This window comes from Diceros bicornis, chromosome 1 (assembly GCF_020826845.1).
Source record: "Diceros bicornis minor isolate mBicDic1 chromosome 1, mDicBic1.mat.cur, whole genome shotgun sequence".
NCBI lineage: Eukaryota > Metazoa > Chordata > Mammalia > Perissodactyla > Rhinocerotidae > Diceros > Diceros bicornis.
Window position 1 is genome coordinate 5,385,050 of NC_080740.1, and position 25,352 is coordinate 5,410,401.

General features: G+C 46.1%; 1 protein-coding gene across 1 annotated transcript in view; it reads left to right on the forward strand.

The window, feature by feature from the left end:
• The first annotated feature begins 10,022 nt into the window (after positions 1–10,022).
• SV2C (synaptic vesicle glycoprotein 2C) overlaps positions 10,023–25,352 on the forward strand; it is a 200,593-nt gene continuing 185,263 nt past the window's right edge. The window contains exon 1 of the mRNA XM_058565464.1: positions 10,023–10,305. The gene's annotated coding sequence lies outside the window, so the exon portion shown is untranslated. The remainder of the gene's footprint in view (positions 10,306–25,352) is intronic.

Here is a 25,352-nt window from a genome sequence, read left to right on the forward strand (position 1 = left end):
CTCATTTCACCTTGCACGGAACCCCCTTCTCTCTGCTCCTTGGGAGCCACATCCTACTTTCCTTTTGCCAAATGGCCTTTCTCAGACTCCCTGTGGTCCACCAGGAGCCCTTAGCTCTACTTGCCCACGTGACCCAAGCTGGGCCATTCAGACTCTCCCAAGAATCCCAGGCTAGTCACACGAGGACTAAAGGCAGAGGCAGCTGAATCTTCCAAAGGCAGAGCCCAAAAGAAGCTAGCTTCTCAGAGTTCAGCATCTCATGGCTCCTGTCTTTCCCAGCTCTTCAGTTCTTCCTGTGAATCTGTGACTGACTCACTTTTCTTCCATCTTTCACCTTTTTTTGGCCTAAGTTATTCTCAGGTTCATTTTCTGTTGTTTGCAGGCCCTATGCTGTCACAGGCCTCATATCTGGATTCTAGTTCTGTGAGCCCCTTTGGATTGTTGCTTCAATTGTACTATCTGTTGGCTGTCACTTTGGCGGCATTCTGGAAGCTGTCTATCAGATCACCCTCCACGCTCTGCAGCTTGGAATCTAGTCCTGCCCCAATTCCAAGACAGCGCAGGGCCCCAGGGCCCCAGCCCACATCCAGGATGCTAGGCTTCTCTCATCCAGGCAGAGAAGACCAGGCACAGTGCCCTGAGTTCCTGGGGGATTTCACCAGCCTGACTCTTATCAGATCTCTGCTGTCCACCTGCCCATGTTCTAAGCTGAGTTCTGCCAACTTGCTTCCTCTGCTCCAGGGATCCTCAACAAGTGCCCTGTTTATGTGCAGGTGTTTCCTTGTAAGAGGAAGAGGAGGGGCCCTCACCTCCCACCACAGAGACAACTGTGCTTTTGGTCTCATGGCCAGGCCTTGTTCCACCACGAGAGTGTCTACTGTCGCTTAGGCCAAGGCTCTGTAAGGATACAGACAGCAATGTGTGATGGTGGCGCATCAGTCTCTTCTTATTTCTTGATGAGAATCCTGATGTTCTTTGTAAATAACAATACTGAGCCCTGCCTTCTCCAAGACTCCAAGGTCTCAGCACAGTCACCTCTAAGACCACTGCCCATTCCCACTGATCGCTGAGCTCTTCATTCCAGGGTGTCTAGATCTTGTCTTCTTCTGGTAGGGTGATGCATAGATGGCAGCCTTGGAAATTGTATTTTACCAAGATGACATTAGGCCTATGTGGTAAGTTGCAGCCACCTTTTGGTACCTTATAAAAACTGTGTTCTGTGATCCCGTGGTCTTAACCTATCTGGATGGAAATCTCTTCACTGAGTATTATAAGAACAAGTGATCTGGACTATACTCGCTGTACCATTTCTGCATTGCCTCTAGGACAACCTAAAGAAATGTGTTTTTGAGATCTCTTCAATGGAAATCTTAGGCTAACTTCTGTTCTTCCCAGGGGCCTCTGAGCCTACATCCCCACAAAGACTTCAGAGGTGAGCTTCCTCTTTTGGAAACAGGAATTTCACAGCATTAATGTGATACCTGATGTAGTGAGTCAGAGAGACAAAATGGAGCCCACCACACTCTTATGGCACCTACTAGTAACCAGACTGCCTCTTGTGGGATGAATGAGAAGGGGGTGGAAGGAAGGGAAGAAGCTTCTTTCCCAGCACTTCAGAGAGCAGGCAAGTGCCCCATAGCCCCAAACACAGAACTTTTGGTCAACTATAGTGTAGACCTAATGCCCAAATGAGACTTCCTACTCCCTCTCTTGGAATTGACAGTAGCCTAGGAGGAGCTTGATTTGACTTTATTTCAGTCATAAAGGTGGGATCCACTTTCCTGGGATTTGCAGAGAACTCCTGGCAAGCATGTGGGGAAGAGGCACTAAGCTTCACCTGACCCCTTGGGCCCCCTGATTAAAGAACCTATAGTTCTGTGCTGCCGAAGAAGACAGAAATGAGCTCAAGTGCATCATGGGAGATCTAATGTCCATGTAGGAAGCATCATTATGCAGGAAACGGCACCTGGAAAACTCTTCTTGGGACTGGGAGTGGAGCAAGGGGATGAGTAGTTTTAAAAAATATTTTTTAACAGCAGTGAATGGCTTTAGTCTAAGGGCAGAGAAAGAGAAAACATGAATTAGACAAACTATTAATACCAAATGTTTCCATCATTAAAATTCATGGTGTTGCTGCCTCTTAAAATAAAAAGCCATTGTAACTCAAAAGTTGGTCAGCACCAATACCTATGGATTATGCTAAAAATAGAAGCAAAACTACCTTCCTGAGAGCTTACCACATGCATTTTTAATAACTAGATCATATGGGGGAAATCAGCGTGTCTACTATTAAAATAGAAATGCTGAGTATTAGAACGCTAATTTGCAGCAGGAAGATTATGCAAAACAAATTCTGAACATGGAAACAATAATTCTCCCTTGAGCAGGAAAATAATTTAATAGAATTCCATGTATTAACAATCCTGTGGTAGAATGCTAAAGAGGAAAATCCAGCCACTGGGAAGACCCAGTGGGAATATTCAGATTTGGGCTATAAATCATTTGGATACAGAGGATCCGTACCACCTGTTACAGAGCTTAGAGCTGCAGCAGAAGTCTCTGAAAGAAAAAGAGAAGGAAAAAATTCAGAGAGATTACTCTTGCCATAAAGTGGGCATCTGTGTTTTTTTTATCTAAATCAAATTAAAACTATGGGAATGTTGGAGGTTTCTCCTACCCTCCTATAGGAATATGGGACATTCTTGTACCATTACCCCTCCAAAGAAGGCATTGCCAAATCTGGAGCTCTAAGTCCCTCATATAGAAAGACCCTTGATAAGTCTCATTTTGCAAAGAGAAGTTCAGAAAGGAATGTAAAAGATTAATTAAATGTTTGAACAATTACTCAAACAGAATTTAGCACCTCTTCTATGGCAGGCATTGTGTTGGGGAGTTTGTGGGCTTTCAAAAAGCTGTGCCGCTACAGGAAACGAGACAGAATTACTTCTAACCAAGCTGGTAAGTGATGAGAGCCATACGTGCAGTTGAACCTAAGAGCTATCAGACTAGAGAGCCGGAAAGGACACTTTTGCCTAGAATGGTTGGCAAAGGTACAGTAGAGAAGGTGGCACTGGGACTTCCAGGCAGTGAGTGGGTACAGCATGAGCAGCTTTACACAGAGCTAAGGAAACTTGGTGATTCTTGGGGGATGGCATTTAGTCCAGAATATCTGAGGCATAAGATTCAAATTGGGAATCCTGGGGAAAGGGCTGGAAAGGAAGACCGGTGCCAGACTACAGACGGCTTTGCACAGCAGGTCGTCTCAGTTCTAGTTGAGGGTTTGAGTATGTGCAGTTTACCCGGAAGTGATCCCATGAAGTACAGAGAGCAGGCGGGGAAGTGAGACAATGTAGGGGGGAAAGTCAGTAACTGGTTGATTAATGAGCTGGTTACCGCTATGGGCAACTGGGCGCTATCCCACCAGAAACCTTCTGAGAGACTGTATGGAACATTCCTTGGAATTGTCCCTCCATGGGCAAGAACACTGAAATACGTATCCCTCACCTCCCATCCCTCTTTGGTTGAGGGTTCACGGGCCCATTGTGCAAGCCCTGGGGTGGCTGCATCACTCTGGCCATCTCATCGTGCAGTGCTTCCTCTGTGCTGAAGGCTCTCTGGTTGACATTGGCATGAGACATGCAGACAGGCCTAGCTGTTGACGTTTCATTTGGAGGCCCTGTGTGGTCACTGAGATCTGGAGCAGGCGAGGTGGCTACTTGCAGCAGCGCTTCTCCTGGGCATCTCCAAGCCAATGGCTAGGACCCCACAGTGTTGTGTGAGATGGCTCCCGTCTGCTCTGCCACCACCCAGGTACCAGGGGCTCCTCCTCCTGGGACTGAGACTCAGGAACACAACCTCCCCCTGTGTCTGTCAGTAGTCACATGCACGGAGGCTAGGCATTTTCTGAGTGACAGATCTACTTTATTCTAGATGTGCAGATACCTATGGGAACAAACGACATAGAGGGGGACAATTATAGGCCCCCGGGGTATGCCTAGGGTACAACCCTGAATAGCTTAGAGTTTCCTTTAATTCATCTCCTTTTTAACGAGAGAGTTTTCCAGACATCAAATTCCGCCTCCTTTTACCAAGGAGTGTCTCTTCTGGGCATTTCCACCCCTTTCCCCACTCCACCCCAGCACAGACTCCTGAGTGACACGTTGCCTTCCCCTCTGAGCCACCAGAGGAGGCTAGAGTCCTCTGCAGGTTCTCTTTTCCTGACTCAGCCTGGGGCAGCTTCTTCCCTGGCAATTTGAGCGGAAAGATTCTTCCAGAATCTGAGTTTTCACTGAGCTGATTTTTTTTTCATTTTCAGCCTTCCATCTGGAATCCTCCAGTTTCTCTTTTGCTTGCTACGATCCTGAAGCCATTCTGGCTTCAAGCAAATATTTGCCAAACACTTTCTATGATCTAGGGACCAACAGATGGAGATATCCTTCTTATTTTCTCAATAGAAATGAACTCAACACAGCTCCATTTAAACCAGTAGACATTGGTGGAGAATCTACTGTGTGCCAGAGACTCTTTTAGAGTTGGGGGTAGTGTAAGAATGCTTTCAGCTGTGAGTAAAAGACTCTAACTTAAAGTAGCTTTTTAAAACGTAAGGAATCATTACCACACAGCAGAGGTAGGGCTGTTCCAGGTGGTACAGGGCTCTGGCTCCACTTCTGTGAAATCACTTGGCTCTTACATCCTTCACGTCTTTTGTCGTTAGACTACCTCCCCTGCACGACTCCAGGACATTTGCTGAAGTTCTATATGTCACATTTAGGCATGATAATGTCTAAAAACAGAAAGGGACTTTTGTTCTTCGTTCATATTTTCCGAAGTGAGGAAACCATTTCCAAAAGTTCTCTAGAAGTGTCCCGTCACATGTCGTTGGTCAGAATTGTGTAACACGTCCATGCCCAAACAGTCACTGGAAAGGAGAATGGAATTACCTGACTGGTTTGGACCAACCAAGAGGTACTGAGGTCAGCCCCTGAAGCATGGGGCCGTGTGAAAAATGGTGGATGCTGGCTTCCTACAGAGGTCAGAGGTCAGAGCAAGCATCGTGCTGTCAGTAGGAGGAAGATGGTGGTGGAGTCACCCTGGAGAAGACATGCCAGCTTCTGCTGCTGTGGGTCTTCACCAACAATAATGACCAGATGGATTGGACCAGTTCTCCTGAGGTCCAGCAAGTTGCAGATCTACATTTGAATGGATGCAACCTTGAAAGAAGCGACTAGTTTAGTAGAAGTCTACCCAGAGGCTAGAAAGAAGAGCATACACTTCAATTTGGTAATTGTTTTTACAGATCTTAAAAGACCTGGCCGTTGAGTGAAGGAGATTGGCAGCATGATGTCTTGCAGAAAGGGGACTGATGAGTTGTGACCCTGCAGCACAGAAGTTCCAAACAGGAGGTTGTTTGGACACAGCAAAACCTCCTCCAGGTCAGGCACCACCTCCTTCAGGGCACATGAGGCCGCATTAAATTTTGTTTACTATTTCTTGAATTTATTTTCCAGTCAGTTATGTAAAATAAACTTACATACTCTTTTCCTCCCCTGATTATTGCCAATAAGGCTTTAAACTCTAAACAAATAGTAATGCATCTATTTAGGAGTTAGATTTGCTCGTGTTACGGTATGAATATTAATAGAAGGTCCATATTGTTTCAAGCCCTTCTGTAAAATATGAAGAAAAGTGCTCTTAGCATTCTGTGTAAAACTGTATTGTTGATTATATGTGTGCAATACAAAAATGGTGGATCCCTAAATAAAATCAGGGTTCTTTAAGAGGGGAGTAAGGTGTGTATTTCTGTGTGGAAATTGGATTGGATGTCAGTAAGGCAACCAGTAGAGTTGGCTAGAAGGTTGATTTGGTGCCTTTTCAAATACAATTGGTCATTCCTTATAATTTCCTGTGGTCTGCAAATATTTTTAAGCTTGTCTTTTATTTTTCTTCAAGTAAAGTAAGCATTGTGACCAATAATTCCAACATCCGAAGTCTTTCCTCAAGGAAGGACTGATGTTTCTTCTGTTATATCTGCTGGCTCTCTTTCATGGTGCCGTCCTTCCTTGTGTGTTCAGTTGTTTTGTGCGCTTCATTATTTTCTAACTTTCATTAAAAATTTGAGGAATAAAAAAAATTTTTTTGAGGGAATTTTTTTAAAGTCTAGGATGAAGGAGAGCTCCTCCAGGAAGGATTTGCATTTCCTTCTGCCAGGGCCCTGGAAATTACCAGCCCAATATTAAATTGAATTCACAGTTTAACGAAAATTTGGGGCCACAAATCCAGCTTCCAGAGAGGGATTTAAAATTTTTTAAGTAAGGCATTCTAAGGCACAAGCCCCCTCAGACACAGGCCGTGGAGTGGGGGACAGGGCTCTTGCTCAGGACTAAGGGTAGTACTTGTTGGAATGAACGTCTTGGTGTATGCTAAATTTGCAAGGATTAAGGCAGGATTAGTGTTAAGGGAGTGACCTTGAGTCAGGGGCTGAAATTGTCAGGAAAGGTGCAGAGTGGGGGGTATGGGCATGACAGCAACGTTTAAAAGTAGTGGGTGAGATAACCTGATGAAGTGAGATTCAAAGCTGTAAGGTTTCAGGGAGAAGGGACAAAAAATGGTCTGGAGGCAGCAATGAGGAACAAGAAAGACACCACCTGCCCACCTCCAAGAGCTAGAGAAGAAATAAATAGCCGTCACTTGAGAGGGCTGTGGGCGAGCAGCCTCTTTTGGGGGAGGCTTCAATTAGAGCAGGAAGGGAACATTCAGAGAAGAGACTGAGGATATAGGACATTTTGCTAATGGTGGACTGTGCATTCTAGAAGCCTGGTCAAAGGCTTTCAGGAGTTGGATACAGAGAATGGGACAGAACATAGGACATGCTGAGCCTCGTAATCTTAGAATGTAAGAGATAAGAAATGCACTTCAGATTTTGGGGCTGATTGTGGTAACTGATATAAATAGGCTTTAAGGGCTTACTGAGATTAACATTGGTAGACTCAAGACATGGAGTGTTGGGGAAGCTGTAAGTATTTGGGGTAAGAAGGGCAGGTGTCTGTGCCTCGATACTGACCCCTGATGATGGAGATGAGGAAGGCTGGAGAGGTGTGGCCTTGGTCCAAGTGTATGAGGCTCTCTCTAGATCCCTGTTTTGGAAGCCAGGTGTTACCCTGAGCTTGCAGGAGCATCTTACAGGGCTGGTGCTCCATGGCACAGCCTTTGGAAATCCTCACTCTGGCTACTAAAACGGGAAGGGGGACTAGCGTTTATATTCTCCACCCACTATGCGCTAGGCACTATGCTTCTTGTGTTATGTTATCAAATTTACACACCGCAGCATCTGTACTTAGTATGAATTATTTTTATTGCAACCACTTTGCAGATGTGAAGACAGATCTTTGAGTTTCCTTAAGTGTGTTTAATGGCTTGCTTTCTAGCATCCTGAGCAGACACTGCACTGAGGAATAAAATTCCTGATTTCTAGGAGAGTAGCAACTTTAGAGCACTGGGATTTTGTGGGGACAGGGCAGGTGTCCCCTTTACCTTCCATCAGCTACTATAAGACCAAGGGAAGAAAACATATCCTTATAATGAAGGTGTGAAGAGACTATCCTGAGTGCTGGATCTAACAGGCCTGGGGCCAAGGGGTGCACCAGGTGGACCCTAAAATGGGATTGGCTCTGGAGGGCAAGCTGAGGAACTTCTGCATCACATCATCATGAGAAAATGTTTGCTGTGCTGCAAAGACACAACATTAAAACACCCTCCTTCAACACAACCTGGTCTTAAAGCAGACATTTCCTACAAACACACAAGCAGGAATTTTCCTGTAGGAGCTGTTATCTTCAAATGCATCAAGACATGAAAACTCAGTAGCTAGGAAAATTTATATACTTGTTAAGTATCTTTCATGGACAGCACAGGGGAATGCTTTAAGGAAGAGATAGCATAGTACAGAGCACGTTGATCATTTGTTTTGTTTTGTTTTTTGTGAGGAAGATTAGCCCTGAGCTAACACCGGTTGCCAATCCTCCTCTTTTTTGCTGGGGAAGACTGGCCCTGGGCTAACATCCCTGCCCATCTTCCTCTATGTGGGATGCCTGCCACAGCATGGCTTGCTAAGTGGTGCGTAGGTCCGCTCCGGGGATCTGAACCTGCGAACCCCACAGAAGTGGAGCGGGGGAACTTAACCACTACACCACCAGGCTGGCCCCACGTTGATCATTTTTAAGGTTTGTCTCATGGTTTTCTGAACTTCTACCATTGCAGAAAGAATCCATTATTCTGCCAAACTTGGGGAGAGGTTCTCAAGAGGGTATCCACTTGGGAACTCACAGAATTACCAGCACATTTTTGCAGTGCAGAGCTCAAAATTTTATATATGTGGGCAATCTGGATAAGATTTATGATTTTTTTTAATTTCACACTTTCATTTCCAGTGCTGGATTTATAGGCACTCCCTAGGGTATATTTTCCTCCTCATGGTAACAATACAATAATTTTAGTCTAAATAATCTTTTAATTTAAATGTCTTTTATGGACAAGGATCCATGAAATGCAAATGAGCATGGTCCCTAATTTTCATGCTACCTGACCACCTTACAGCACCATATATGGTTGCAAACTGCAAAGCCTTTAACCAAAATAAGACCCGGGCAGGCTTTCAAAGACTAACAGTGTAGGCTCACTGGGACCCGAGAATCATAACTTAACGGAGAGAAGAGAACCTTATAGGTCTGGGAATGGCTCTGTTCTTCTCTCCACAGTATCCTGCACAGCTTCACAAACGAAGCCGGAGAGCTCATGTTACAACACCGCTCAGCGTGATCCCTCATCCGCACCAGCTTCTCCGGGCAGGAGGCTGCCTCAGGTGCCTGATACCTCCCCTGCCCGGCACATGGACCCGTAATACTCACATTTATATCCACACACTCATCCATTCAGTGTCCAGGCATATTTACACGAATAGAACACACTGGCAGATAGATGGTGTGTGTGTGTGTGAGTGTGTGTGTGTGTGTGAGTGTGTGTGAGTTCCACCCAGCGCAGCTCGCACCGGCGCTGCGCCTTGTGTCGCTTCGGGTCACCCATCGCTCGGGCAGCGATCGCGGGGAAAGCACCCGCCTGTGTGGCCGATCCCCACCTCACATAGGCCCTGTGGGTTCCTGGCGGGCTCAGGGACTTGGGGAGGCCCAGCTCCCCGTAGAGTCTAGGCGGCCGCGGGGGAGGTGGCGGTGCGGGGCGGGAGGCGGGAGGGGCGACGGCTGGAGTCCAGCGGAAGGCGACGCCCTCCCCGGCCGCCGCAGGGTGGCCGCGCCAGCCTCGGGTGTGGCGTCGCGGGGGCAGGTTTCTCCCGAGCCGCCGAGCCTCGCCGCTTTGGAACGGGGAAGCTCGAGTTGGGGTCTCCCGCACGCCAACGGGCGAAATGTTCTCCAGAATACAAGCAGAATTCCCGTGGTTTTAAAAAAAATATTCGGTAGTTTCTCCGGGAAGGGCTACTTCCAATGTCTGCCTGGGGGTCCCGCTGTCTGGCCCGCCTGGCATTGGGGAGACCCCAGACACTCGGCAAAGTTTCCTCCTACTGCGCCCCAAGCTTCCCGACGACTCGTCTGCCAGCGCGGGGTGGCGGGCGGGGGGACTCGTCAACCCAGCCCTGCCTGATGCTCCCTGGAAGCCGAGTCAGGGCGCACAGGGCAGTCCCAGGCCCAGAAATAGGGGGCAAACCCTCTTTCCCGGCACTAGCCGGGTCCGGCACTCGGAATTCCTGTTGTCTCGCCGGACCAGACTCGGGGCGCCGGCCCCAGGTGCGCAACGCACAGTTACACTCGGTGACCCACTGAGGACTGGCGCCCCTTTCCTCCCCCCTGCTACAAACTCGGAGCCCCGCCTTCTCCAAAGGCACCTGCCACTCGGGGCTGGCCCCGCCCCCACCCCGCGCCGCCGCAGCGCTGGGCACCCGGCTTCCCGGAGCCGTCAGCCCGCCCCGCCCGAGCCGTGCGCGGCTCCCGCCTCCCCCGCGCGCCGTGACTCCCTCCCGCGCGGCGCTCGCACTCCCGCCACGCCGCCGCCGCCCGGCACTGCAGCACCGCGGGGAGGAGGCGCGCGGAGGAGGGGCCGGAGCACCGCAGCAGGCAAGCCCGGAGCCCCTTCCCGCCCCTCCTCTCGCCGCTGACACGCTCCGAGGAGTCACCACTCTGCGCGCTGCAGAAGAGAGTGGCAGACGGAGGCGGCCCCGGGGAGCGAGCCGGAGCGACGCCCGCGCGGCGGCGGCTGCAGCGCTGACGCCCTCGGGGCAGGGGGACCCCGGCGGCTGGAGTGGTGAGTGAGGGACCCCGGCAGCGGTGGCGGGATTTCCCGGCCCTGCTTAATTTCCCTTCCGGACGCGCTGCAGCCTGGGGAACTTTTTGCTGCCTGGTAGAAGCGCAACTTTGCCCCGCCTGCCCCGGGTGCCAGGTGCTGCCCGGCGGGGCGCCTTTGCTGGGGCGGGACCGCGCAAGTCCGGGTAGAGCAGATGGAGTGACCCCCGGCTGCCCTATGCTAGGTCAGGGGTGCCGGCGCACTTTATCCCGGATTCCCAGGGGAGGCGGGTGGGCAGCAGCGGGGAGTCGGGGGCCGCGCCCGCCTTCTGCCGGGACCTCCACTGTCCTTTGCTGGCGTGGTTCGACGGGCAGGGGGAGGCAGATTCAAAACAAGCAGCCCCGAGGCCCCGGCTGGGTGTCGGACCAGTCCCCCTACCCCAGCCTTGGCTCAACTTTTCGGCGAGGATCCCTCTGCAGACGTGCGGGTGTCGGGAGAGCAGAGGCGGCCGCGGTGGGCGCTGCGGCAGCCTGAAAGAAACACGAGGGGTGTAAAAACTCTTCCACGTAAATCCCTGAAGCCCTGTCTGATGTCTACGCGAGAGCGAGAGAGGGAGGAGAGCAGGGAACCCGCGGCGCGGAGGCTCCGTTCCCAGCGCCTGCGCCTCCCTCCACGACGCCTCCATTCCGCAAAAACCTGCCCGGCGCCTGCTGTGCGCCGCGCGCCGCGAAACAGACCGGCCGGCGCGAGGCTCGGGGGCAGAGGGGCCGTCACCCGTAAGCAGACCAACTCCCGGGGTAGTTGCAGCTGGCGATGGGGCTGTGGAGGCCAACACCCAACCCATTTGGCCCTTTCTCTGGGCGGGCTCTTTCCCTTCCGTCTGGGTTCTAGAACTGGGAAGACTCTTCTCCAGCGCGTCGCGGGGACCGCCCCGGGCTGGGCCCTCGAGGACTGCGGAATATGGTAATAAACTTGCTATGGGCCAGCGAGCACCCCGCCGCAGACGCACAGCCCAGAGCTTCTCTGTGGGCGTGCGGGGACCTCAGGCGCTCGGCGCGGGGGCGGACGGGGGGCTGAGTCACAGGGGCTGGAGGTGCCGCCTGGACGGCCCAAGAGAGGGGGGCGCGCGTCACCGGCTACGTGTGCGAGTGATGCAAACGCAGACCCGCGAGGGGCGGGCGGGGGTGGGGGGTGGAGGGGAGACGGGGTGGGGGTGCGGGGGAGGCGGCGGAGTCGCCGTCGGAGCGCGCGCGTGTGCGTCAAAGGCTCTCGGGTGATGGATGCCCGGCGGCGCACCCGGCGCGGACAGCGGCGACCGGCGGGGGGGCGGCGGCGGGCGGCGGGCGGCGAGGAAAGCCCCGCAGGGCCGGGGCTGCGGGCGGGCGGGCGGGCGGGCAGGCGGCTCCGCAGTGCGCCGCAGTGCCGGGAAGGCGCCGCCTCGGCCCGGCGCTCCCCGGGGCTCCTTAAAAGATGGCGCGTCTTTTAAGGCGCCGCGACAGGGATGCCCTGATGGTCTCCTCTCTCCCTGGACCTCCTTCCAGCGTACTTAGCTGACTGACAGCGCGAGAAAGTTGTTTCAGTTTAATTCTCATCCTTAACCCTGGAGGAGAATTTGGCGTTAATCTCTTCCGCGTTCGCTCGTCTTCGGTGGCAAGTTCGGAAGGGCCTCGCGCTCCTGGCAAGTTTTCGTGTGAAAGCTCCGATGTTGAGGTTCATGACATCCGGCAGTGCTGACCCATTCCTTCACCATTCTTCGGGAGTTTTGTTGGGAGGCCTGGCTTCTAAGCGGGTTTTGAGAATGGCTTACAAAACAGTGTGTCGCATTCCTCTTTGATCACATAAAAGTGTGTGTTAAAAACGGTACTACAAGTGCATTTCCTGGTAGAAAATAAAAAGCCCAATCTACGTTTCATTCTATTTATTTTATTTGTTTTTAAAAAAGATCCCACTTTCTGGAAACCTAATGGCCAGGGTTTTCCTCCCTGAAAGAGGAGAGAGGGAGGGGAGGAAGGAAGCAAAGCAGTTAACCGAGAGCCCGGAGACAAAGACCCTAGTCCTCACTTCCCCGGGGACTGTGTCCTGTCACCCTGGGCAAGTGAGTTACCCTCGGGGGTTCATCCTCCACATTTGAGAAATGTGCAAGTAGCTCAGGCTAGCTCTTATTACGAAGTTGTTATGAGGACAAACAAGATGGTCTCAGAGCTTTGGACATACACATTGTCTGTGAATGGAAAATATAATGAAACAGAGTCCCTTTCAGGGAAGAGAACACAATTTTATCTTTTAAAAAATTCTGGAGACTTTCCCCAGCACTGTTCCTTTAATGAAATTTGGCCTTCAGTGTCCGTAAATGCAGACAATAGACTTTCCCTAGCAGTCTAATATAAAATCAGATGCCATTAGCTGCTGTCTGCAGAAAAATAAAAAGCTCTGGATTACATCTGAGTGTTTTTGGTGATGTAGTAGAGAAATCAAATTTATTTTTCAGGACCCAATGACAGTAAAAGTAGCTTCTCTGGTCTGAGCCACAAAAGAGCCTATGAGCTTTTAGCTAAAAATGCTCCTCATTATTAACCCTATCCTATTCCTTAAGTGTGGAAGGTGCCCCAGAGAACAGGATGCAGTTTCCATCCTCAAGGAGATTATCAGAAAGGCATCATAACGTGCAGTATATCATGTGACCACAAGTACCAGAAAATCCATTTCCTGTAATTGGGAATGTTAGCTCTTACTCTGAGGTAAATTTGTTGATGATATATTTCGTGAATAAAAAAATCTGATTTGTCAAAATGCCTTCCTAACCAGCTCACTCTGTTGTTATTCATGTTACTCATACATAAGGGTAGATTTCTGTGCACAGTGAAAGTTAAAATGCCCTTTTTATTCTGTGTGGCTGCATCAGGGGAAAACCCACGATTCACCAGTGCTTCTTGGTTCCATGTTGCTGAGGTTTCTGTCTGACCCATTGTTTACTACACGTGTGTCATTGCCTGTTTGACACAAACTCATCATTCAGATGAAGTCTGTTTGTAAACCTAGGAGAGGCGGCCTCCCAGCTGTGCGCAGTTTTGGTATAACATTGCAAACTTGTTTTTGCTTTGCTTTTTCAATTGCAGCCCTATTGAGCAACCAGTGTAAAATGTGGCAGTGGATAGAATTTGGAGCTTCTTTCTTTATTTGACACAGATGAAATCACAGTGGGGGTTGAAGTTACTATTTTAATTCTTTCAGGAACTATGTCTTAATGGGATATAAAGACACCATTTGGTTTGATCACAAACACCCCTTGTAATTAGGGACGGTCAGTAATAGTTGCATATCATGATGGCTTCCCCTATTGGGAAGAATTGAACAAAATGAAATAAATGGAAAGGGGTGGATTGGATGGTTTGGTCTTTTCCGGTTCTATTCTTTCCCTCCATGAAATACAGAAATATATGATGAGTTATATTTTAAATTTGGACTTTGCTTATCAGTAGAATATAAGAAGGGTTTTTGATTAACTCATGTTGAAACTTTACATGGAGCTATGGACTCTGTTTTTGTAGAGTAAATAGTCTATTAGATTTTGTATTGTGCCATTCGGAATATGTTATTAAAACATTTTTAAATGACCAAATTTGAAAAATAATAATCTCCGCTTCATGTAAAGCAGATATTCAAATCAATTAACGTGACAACATTTTCAGTGTTTTCTGTTGACCACCTAATGCACACCATGCTTGCTGTATCTTTTCCCATGGGCGGTATGTAATGCAAATGGTTAAGAGCGGACACTAAGAACTATATTGATGGCTTCAGTCTTCTCACAGCTCTTGGGCCGTCTTACAGTTCAAGAGCACAGTGAGATGTATGACAAATTAGACCAAGTGCTTTTTCTTGTCATTTGCCACTATTTCAAAATCCTATGAACTAGAATCCTAAAATAGCCAAATAGACCAGTGGTTCTCAAATACTTGTGTGTATCCTACTTTCCTGGGGAGCTTGTTCAAATGGAGATTTCTGAGCCCATCCTAGAGGTCCTGAGTGAGTGGTTCAGTGGGTCAGCCAGAATACGGGCTGGATGTCATCGTGACGGGACCATAGTTGCAGGATCCCTTGAACTGGCACGAGCCAGTGCAGCAGGGATCCAGAATGCATGGACCTTCTAAGCTATGTTGTTGTCTTTAATATTTCTTGAGTGTCTACTTGAAGCCCTCAGAGAAATCACACTCTCACTGGCAAGGCAGACTTCAAGATGACTGACTTCTCTGGTAAGAGTCAGAGGTAAAATGAGTGAGGTAGGTGGTTGGGAAGGACTCTGGAGACAGTTATGTCAATGGTTTCAAAGAAGGAAGGGCATACGCAGAAGGAACATCATATATGACCAGTCAGTCTAGTGGCCTTAAGGCTGAAAACCTTAACCTTCAAGGCCTTCAAGGCTCTAGATGGTCTGGTCCCTGCTCATTTCTGTAACCTCATTTTGCATAATCCCCATACCTCTCCCATCCTAACAGCCTTCCAACATCAGTCTCCTCCTGCTTCGGCAGCCTTATCAGCTGCTCTGACCTACCTTTACCATGTTAACTCCTTATGTCCTTCAGGTTTCAGTCCAGTCCTCCCTCTCTGGGGAGCCCCCAAACCTCTCTTGTGAGGTTAAAATTCCCTCTCCTCTCACGGTGTACTTTTCCTTATAAATAAGGTTGTTGGAGTAAAACATGAGGCTCAGTTAAATTTAAATTCAGATTAACAGCAAAACATTTTTAAATATGAATATGTCTCAAATATTGCATGGGACATACTTATATTAAGACATTATTTGTTGTTTATATGAGATTTAAATTTATCTGGGCATCCTGTATTTTTATTTGCTAAATCTGGCAACTCTGTGTATCAAGCTCATTAATTTTACCATTTTCTTTTATTCAAAAATGAGATCAGTTTCATTAATGACTATCTCTGCTGATGAAACTGTAGACTCCAGGAGGCCACGGACAGGAGTAGGGATAGGTTGTTGTCTTTGTCTAGTGTCTAAAGTGGTATCTGGGGCATAGTAGGAGCTCAGTAAACATTACCAGATCAATTAGTGAGCCCTTACACCGTGGACGAGTTTTTAACCTCTTGGAGCCTTAATTTCTTCAGCTGTGAAAAGATGCTTTTTATATCTATTTTTTAGGATTGTGCGTGAAGATTAAATAGAGAAAATATACCTAAAGCTCCTAGCATGTTACTTTATAGGCACTGTACTTTAAAGATGTCTTCTCTCTTCTCTCAATGTTTGTCTTGTAAAATGAAATGAAAATCGAATGTCTGAAATCCTACTTCCTTTTTATTATAATGCAATTCTGTAAGCAGTCAAGTGTTTCATGAATATTTACCAAACTCAAGGTACTCTGGAGATTCAGCTGTGCAGTTACAAATGTCCTGTTCTAAGGAGCTCCCATCTGTGGAACGGCAACACCTAGCACTAGCTTCATGGGCCTTTGACCTGTGCAGTCACACACGGCCTCACATTTAGAAGGGCCTGTGTTTGGTTTATGCTCTGCCCTCACCTCTTGAAATTCTTTGAACAAGGGTCCCCACGTTTTCATTTTGTAATGGGCCCTGCTAATTACGTCTCTGTCCTGGTAACCTGTGTGTATTTGTATATAGCACATGCATCGGGAGCATTATAGTTGTCATAACGACCCCAGGCCTCTCGTTACTCAGAGAACTTGTGGTTTTCCCAGATACGTGGCTTATAACGGACTGAACCACGTGCAGGGTCTTTTCCAGTACACCATGACTCTCTTCACCTGGTTACAACCACCCAGTGTGGCCAGACCTTTGAGTGAGCATCAGGAGCTTTGAAAGAACTAGGCTTAGGTCTCCTAGTCTTAGGTCACCTCCATGGGCCTTCCCTCCCATCACTGCTCCTGCGGCTGCTGAACGACTGGATCTTGACGTTCTAGGTCTGCCTTTGTAGGAATACCAGGAACACCAGCAGTTGTTGTAGATGCCATCTCTTCCAATATTCAGGTATTAAAATCTGCAGATTCACACAAGATAAATAGTGATCTTGGAGGGTTGGAATCGTTCTAAGAGAATTATCTGAGATGTTTGTTCTTTGCTTTAAATTACTCAGCTGAGTCACGCAGCCCGGGAGCCTCTGCAGCAGAGAAGAGCCATGCATTTTGGCAGTGGGTAGAGATGGTGACCCAATTTGTCATTTTAAGCTCTGACTAGCCTGTTTTAAAACATACTCATTTTAATATTACTTTTTAATAGTTCTAAGCATGCCATTTTTTCTTTATTCCATTTTTGTGCTTCTGTGTGTTTGTATTTAGGAAGTGATCTTCTAATAATTCTGTGGGGCCATTCTCGTGTTTGCCCTCATACTATTATTATTTTCAACACATGACAGCATGCTCCAGTTAATGCACATTAAACACATTATGAGCTGCACTGAACACAAGAGTAATTTAATTATAAAGATTATTATTTTTTGAAGTATTCAATTAAATCTGTGGCCTGGGTTTCCTATTGGCCATGTCAGTGTGGAGGTAGAAATCAGACCCGCAGTAGCATCCACAATCATTTCTGTGGTTCTATTCCTACCCTTATCGTGGATTCCCAGCCTTCCTCAAAGATGCGTTACTATTTCTTTGTGGAAATCGTGACTCCTCACTGTTTGTTTCTCAGGGATCGCTCCTGCGGTCCTTGTTCCCCTGCAGCAACGTCACTATAGTGGTGCTGAACCTGCCTCCCACTGCCCAGGATGGCCTGGCTCTAGTATTGTAGAAGCTGCTGAGGCCACATGTGCTCTTAATGTCCCTGGAGAGTTTAGAGAATGTGTGAATGCATGGGGGCTGGTGAGAGGACACTTCAAGTGACACAGTGTCCTGTATTCACAATCCCACCAGCCCGTTGTCCCAGGACTGTAAATAGTGGGTCTCAAATTGCTTTTTGCTTGAGATGAGCCCTTTCCTGGGAGACTTCTTAGTCTCTCCCTTCCAGACATGCTCAGAGGTATCAGAATATTCAGATAAATCATCAGAAATTGATACAGGATGTTCATTGTGTCATTCTTTGTGGTAGTGAAAAATTGGAAACAACCTAAATGTCCATCAGAGGGTGATCAAATCAATTATGGTTCATCTAAATAATGAGATACTACACAGCCATTGAAACAGGTGAGGTGAACCTATATGTGCTAACATGGAAATATTTTGAAGACATTTTATTAGTTGAAAATATAGCAATTTATTGACCAGAATATGTAGCATGTCTTTATTAAAAAAAAAAAAAGGTACCTTAAAAAGTCTGGAATGATAAGGACGAAATGGTTATCTTTTGGGAATAAGATAGAGAGGACCTTACATTTTCCACTTATATATTTCTGAATTGTTTGAGTTTTGGCAATAAGCACATATTACTTTTGTAATTAAGGCATCAGTAAAGGTGGTAAGAATTAATTTCGAGATGTCCCTCTGATGCTATTTCTCAAATATGTCTAAATATTAATGTTTTAGTGGCTAAAAAGCAGTGTCAGTTTTCCCCATGGATGCTTTCCTAGTCCATAATAAAATAAATTATTTTGGTATATTTTGAATGAAAAAAATAACCCACTTATAAACATTTAATACAATGGCCCTTGAGAAGGACTGCTCATTGCTGACGTAGCTGAGGACCTCTCCCTTCCCCTACCCCTGTTCTCAATGAATCTTATGTGTCCAGTAGCTGTCAAAAGCTTATATTACTACTCAGAATATTTTAGGGACATTTTTCATTCTACTAGGACTGTGTATTTTAATGGGATTGGAGATCGGCACTTTTTTATCTTCTCTTCCCGTGGGCCATTGATCCTCCCACCATTTATCCTCCCCCACTCCCAACGTGTGCTCATTTATCTATGGGAAAGGCTCCTACCTGCCCTTCAAGCCTCAGCTTAAACTTTCATGACCCTCTACAGCAGAATTCGGGCCCTTTCTCTCTCTCTCTCTCAGTCCCCTTGCAGCCACCACTGTAGGAGTACTTCTCTCACTTTGTCGTCGTAGCCTCTCTCCGTGGGTTTTCCTGCTAGATTCTGAGTCCCTTGAACCTCAGAGGAAGAGGCCAAGTCATTGAGACCTTTGTAACTCTTGGTGCTGGACACACAGGGGCTGAAAATATTTTAAGTAATTTTTAAACCTTTTTAATTGAGTATAATATACAGAAATGAAAGTGCACATGTTAAAAGGTTATAGCTAAATTGGTTTTCACGAACTGAACACGTATCTTGAACCCACGCCCAGGTCATGAAGGAGATTATTCCCAGCACCTGGAAGCCCCTTGCATGTCCCTTCTGGTCATAACCTACTTCCACTATCCTGACTTCAGACCTCTGCCCGCAAAGCTCTCCCTGTCCTGCTCAGATGCCCATTTTTCATACCTCAGTTTGGGAAACAGCTAGGCAGAGTCTTACTACTGCTGGTGGATGGGAGAATCTCATGACTATGCCCAGGATACTGTCTCTAGAGGCCCAGACTCCCAGTCCACAAGATGCCAGAGGCAGCGAAAATGGCCCCTAATTTGTTCAGCACTACTCTGGGCTGCAGGGCAGCTCTGCTTGTGACCCGAAGCCCCTCATGAGCAATTCTGTCATTTGGCCTCCATATTTATCAGATTGGATAAGTTTCCTTCAGTTTCTAACTTGCTAAAATTTCGAACGAGTGTGTATGAAATTTCATCTAATGCTTTTAAGCCTCTGATTAATTACAAAATCATTTCTTTTTAACAGATAAAGGCTCCAGAGTTTCTATTTCTTCTCATGTCAGTTTTGGAAAAGCTACATTTTAAAAAAAGAAGTTTGTCGATTTTATCAAGTTTATCAAATTTATTGCATAGTTACTTATAATCACTGCTTTGTGTTTATTTTGTGAACTCTGTGATTCTTGTATCTAATAGTATTTTCTTCATTGCTTTGGCCACGTAGAAGCTCAGTCAATTTTTTGTATAGACTCTAGAAACTTTACAGAGTCATGTGACGTTATCTGAAGATCTTTAAAAATATATATGTATTATTTAAAATACATTCCTATCTTGTTTGAACATGGAATCATTGCCTCTGGTTATATGCACGTTTTAAAAAACTCATTGCTGGAGGCAGCCCCGTGGCACAGTGGTTAAGTTTGGTGCACTCTGATTCTCAGGTTCGGATCCTGGGCTCAGACCTACACCACTCATCAAGCCATGCTGTGGCAGCGTCCCACATACAAAATAGAGGAAGATGGGCACAGATGTTAGCTCAGGGCCAATCTTCCTCACCAAAAAAAACTTCCTCATTATTTCTTTTATTTATCATTAAATAACAACCCTAAAAAAATCAGAACATTAGTAACTAAGTAGAATGACAGATACATTTAATTACTTTTAAAAATATCTAAATGATAGAAGCCAGGTTTGTAGAAGATACCAATTCCTTTGAAGGCAAAAATATTGGTAAAAATGAAATACTCATGGACTTGCTGTGGGTCTACTGGTTATTTAATGCTATATGTGTTTATAATCTGAAAGGATAAATGAACCATGATTTGAATTGTGATGAAAAGGTTTTACTTTGTGACAACCACAGGCCTTATTCAGTCCTTATGACATCTCTGCCTGCCTTTACATGACTCCATCAGGCTGTAGCAGACTTTGCATTTTCTCTCCCTCAAGGTGATTGTAGGGGATGAGCTTGTGAAATATATACACTGGTGTGGTTTGTTGGAGGGCTCTTCTAGTACAGCTAGTGACTCAGCATTGTATGTTTTTGTAGTGCTGGTCAACTTCTGCCTTTTCCCTGGATCCCACCCATTCCTGCTTTTTCCTAATATCCATCTATTCCCTGTCCAGCATTGTGAATTTCTCATTGACTTTTCTATTCCTCCTTTAGCCATACTTGCCCCCCCTATACTGGGTGGGCATGTATTTGTCAGGCATTTATTGCTACATCGTGCTGCCTAACCAGCCACTCCAAAAGTTAGTAATAATCATCCTTTTCACCCATGCCTCTGTGGATTGGCTGAGGGCTGGCTGATCTAGGTTGAGATTTCCTGGGTTTTCTCCAAGCTACAGATTAGGTTTAGGTTTTTAATCCTGCTTGGAATAATTGGCTACCCAGTTCATATTTTTTGCGTAGAGATGGCAGAAGTACAAGGAAGGTGAGTGGAAAAATGTGTTGCCTCTTAAGCTAGGCTCAGAACTGGTGCATTGTCACTTCAGCCCACATTCCATTGACCAAAGATGTATAATGCATGGGACAGTTCCACGTAACAAAGCATTGCCCCAAAACTGCACAACTTTCCAGTGTCCCATCAGATATCCACTTAGGTGAAAATTTCGTTTCTAATAATTTAAGCCTAGGATTTTTTCTGTTTTATATATAAACACAAGTATTTTTTGCATATTTTTTACATATAATGTATTTTCCAGTAGTGAAACTACTTGTAAGTCAAGGGAAGATTGTATTTTGTTTTGTTTAAACTCTTACCAGAGTTGTTCATCATTTCCAAAAAGCACATCACAGTGGTGACAGACACTCGTTGTGATGTTTACGTTGCTAATAAGCTCACCTGTATTTGTCTACACTGGTGTTTGCCGCATTCATGGTGATTCTACGTTTAAAAGCAAGCATCTCATGTCTTCATTTTGTATTCTAGAGTTGTTACACTGGAACATTTACATAGTTAAAAAAACATAATTTATTATTATTTCTTATTGTTAGGGCATTATATAGATATTTTAAATTTATGTGTGCAAGTACGTTATTTTATCTATGAAAATTATTTAATAAGGCATTGCCAAATATATGTTGTTAGTAGGTGTTATTGGACTGCTCTAAATTCTCTAGATTTTAGCACCACATGTAGTAAGCTGATTTATATTTGAGGTGGGAAGGTGCAGGTTGTAACACAGAGGGGCCTCTTCCATCTCAGCGTTGTGTCTGAAGGGACCGTGCTCTTTCTGTGAAGACTGCCGCATGACTCTCTCTCTAGCAGAGAGTCATGGTTGTGAGGCGGGTGGAGTGTGATCTGGACCAACCTACAGAAGGGGTGTGTCTATAGAGAATACACAAGCCTCTACCATAGTTCTACTTCTGAGACTCACCCTAAACGCTAGTAGTCTGGGGACTTGGGCTGTGAAGGCGCTGAGGTTTTATTCTGCTGTTCTAATCTGATTCGTGATGGGTAAGAACGGGGGAAGCTTAGAGGAGAGAAGAAACAAACAGATGTGTTCAAAGATGGCTGCTCCAACAACTGCGGGAGGTGCCCAGTAGGAATCTAGTGGTTTCTTTCTAACCATTTTTAGAATCCTGTTATTCTCTGAGGTCACTGCCAGAAATGTTCCCTGTGGGATTCCCCTGCCAGTGTCTTCTGCGTATGAAAGTGGGAGCTCTCTGAATTGCTTCCAGAAGAGACTCTGACAAAAGAGGGAGTGAAAGCTTGGTGACCTGTCCTGGTCCATAGTTCAAGGATATGAATATTTTCCTATCAACTGAAACTGATGTAAGGGGGGTTTAGAAGGAATAAATCGGAAGACACTGAAAGAGTGAGCCAGGACTGAATAATATATGCCACTCTGTGTGCCTTTTAAACTAAAGTGGAGTATTGATAAGGTCATCGCACTCTTTATCTACGATGTGCAGAGGACATTGTTGCTGGGGCAGAGCTCGCCCCATTTATTGATAAATACATTACAGCTAATTGTTTTCCCAAACTTTCATCACCGTGAACCTGAATATGTAATGATTGTGCCTGCCTTTTGGGATACAAATGTGTGTGTACAAGAAGGTTTGGTTATGTTTAAAGGCAGTAAATACAAAAAAAAATCCAAACCTGTAAAGGTTTCCACTTCCCAGCAAGCCTGAGGAGAAAAGCCAGTGATTAATGTGACTGAATGTGAGACTTAGGCATACAGGCCATCTTGTACCTGCAGCCTTTCTTAACACCAGGAGAATGACGTGATTCTTCTTAAGGGCTGACACCAATAGAACCTTCTGGCCGTGGCGGGTTTAGAGGCATTTGAGCTCTGCCTAAATTGCGCACTGATGGGCCGAGCCAAGATTAAAGGGATATTTTGTGATGGATAACTCCTTCATTTCCTTCCAACTTCTTGGCATTATGCACTCCCTGATTCTTACCATGTGACACAGCTGCTGTGTTGATTACCATATCAAACGTTTGGTGTAACATCATATTCCATTTAATAAAGCTCCTGAATCAGATGGAAAATAACAATTCATGCTCTATCTGATTGCTGCCTTAGAAATTTTTTTTCACTTAGTAGATGATTTTGAAATTGGGTACTGCAAAATTTAAAAAATCAGATCATGAACTGTCTTTGCCTAAGACTGAGGTGCAATAAGGTATGTACCTGAGCTCTTGGGGCTCCCAGTGATGCTTTTGAAGTTACTTCTGCACCTCCTGCTGGCCAGATGAGTGCTTTCTTTTGCTGGTATGTGTGTGTCTATTGGGGGAGTGTGTGTGTGTGTGTGTGTGTGTGTGTGTGTGTGTGTGTGTGTATGTCTTCATTTCCTCTTGCCAGTAGTGATGGGTTGTGACATCTTCACTCCAGAAACCATAAGTGCCTTCTCAGGGTCTTCTGATCACATTGTGCTTTTCTGCCTGGAGGGGTTTCCTCCTTCCCTCAAAGGATAAGTAACCTGCTGATTTTCCGTCTGGCTGACATATGACAGCACGACACTCTCTTTCATGAGGGTTTTCACTGCCTTTGACTGACAGCATTGGGAGTCAGCGTGTCCAGCTTCTTGGTGTAACAGCCTCTCAGGCCAGCCCCTGCACTTGTCCTCAGCCTGAAGGCCATTTGGGTTTATGTTCAAGAGAGTTCAGCTTACCTCCTAGGAACGGTGAGAGGAATTTATGGTGATCTTTTCTGATCATACCAGATTTTCCTTCTTTTCACCCAAGCTGAATTTTCATTCAAGATTCCAGACTTAATTCTAAGAACTAGCATGTGTCTGTGTGTGTATATTTCTTAGGCTTATAGATTTCTCATGTCTCAGAAGAGATAAAATTGGGAGTTGGTGATCAGATGTGAATTCTGGCTCTTAGCTGAGTTTTATAAATGTGCCAAAAGTGAAAATGTACAGCCCTGCCAGCAAATTCGCCATAATATTTTATTTGTAAAATGCTCAGCAAATATTTCTAATGTCAGTTAACTATGAAATCAGCAAATGTTTATTAGCATTGTTAAATATTAGAATAATAATAAAAGGACGAGCTTTGGATAAATCATAGCACTTATTATTTAGTCCTGATTCATATAAAGCTGCCTTTTAACTCAACTGGACGTCAAGTTCGCTATTTATTTGTTCGTGGATTAGCTCAAAAGCTACAGATATACTAAATGAAATAAATGCAGCTTCACCGTATGTAATGAAAACTAGCATCAAAACTATATTTAATTCTGAGCCAGCCCTGTGGCGTAGGGGTTAAGTGCGTGCACTCCGCTGCAGCGGCCCAGGGTTCGCAGGTTGGGATCCCGGGTGAGCACCGACGCCTGGCTTGTCAGGCCGTGCTGTGGCTGCTTCCCATATAAAGTGGAAGAAGATGGGCACGGATGTTAGCCCAGGGCCAGTCTTCCTCAGCAAAAAGAGGAGGATTGGCAACAGACATTAGTTCAGGGCTAATCTTCCTCACCAAAAAACAAAAACAAAAACAAAAACTACATTTAATTCAAGTTGGCACCAATTCTTGCTCTTAAAGAGCACTCTTTCCTATGAGATCATAAAACGTACTCGAATTTATCTGGAGATAAGAAGACAGATAAGTTATTTAAGTAACAGTCTCTAAGTATTTAAAGGTTAAATGCAGAAAAGATGGTGCCTACCTTTTCTTTTCTTCTTAACAGGAAACAGGAGAAAATAGACTTGAGTAGAAAATTGAAATACTTCAAAAAATGAAATAGAAATTTCAATTTAATTTCAGTTAACAAATTGATCACTTTCAATTTAATTTCAGTCAACAAATTGATCACCTCCCTCATACAAGGGACATGCTGTGCTCATTAGGAAAAGGGATATGGGTGGGATATAGCCGGTGATCTCAAGCATGCAGACCTGTGGCGGGGGGTGGGGTGGGGAGAGGGGCTATACATACTGTAAAACAAGGAGTGTGAGCTCAGGAAGACAGTCCAACACTCCATGGTGGTTTCAAGGTGGCAGTGGGACATTTGCTTAAGGCAGGGCTTCTCAATCTCAGCACTACTGACACGTGGCCAGATGCTTCTTTGTTGCAGGGGTCTGTGCCGTATGTTGTGGGATGGTTAACAGCATCCCCAGCCTCTACCCTCTAGATGCCAGTAGTGTTTTTCCCTCTGGTTGTCACAACCAAAAATGTCTCTAGACGTTGCCAGAAGTCCCCCGGGTAGGAGTAGAGAGCATTCAGAATCCCCCAGTTGAGGACCACTGACGTAAGGAATAAGGAAAAACTTTGAAAGCAATCACATTTGAGATGAACCTTGAAGGGGAGGTGCGATTTTACTGGGCAGACAGGGAGAGGTGGGGTGTTGGAGGCGGAGGAGGAGCGTACTCGGGGCAGCTGCGGAGTGGAGAGTGATCCTGTTGATCTGGGAGAGAGGCTGCGTGAGGACGGGGAGGTGGGCAGTGGTGGGAGAGGGAGCTTCAAGGTGGGTGGGGATACTTGAAGGTCAGATGCAGCATTTGGGCTCAATTTGATGGCGGGGAATTATCTGTGTCAGAACTACACGTTCAGAAAGATGAATTTGAAATCAGGCGTACAATGGCTGAGAGGGGAGAGCCTTGAGGTGGAGGTGCCCGTTAGGAGAGGCCAGTTTCAGTCACTTCATGTGGATGACCCTACTCTTCATCCGTTCTGTGGAGGATCAGCCCACACCTATTTATTTCGAGGCACTGCTCCAGCTGCTGGAGGGAGAACAGATAGCAAGACAGGGAGTTCTCAGGGAGCTTTCATTCCAGAGGGCGAGGAGACACACAACAAACAAAGAAAAATGAAACCGTCAAAATGATTTTAAAATAGTGCTTAAACTGTACGGAGATAGTAACGTAGTTGATGTGATGGTCAGTGACTAGAGAGGCTGCTAATATT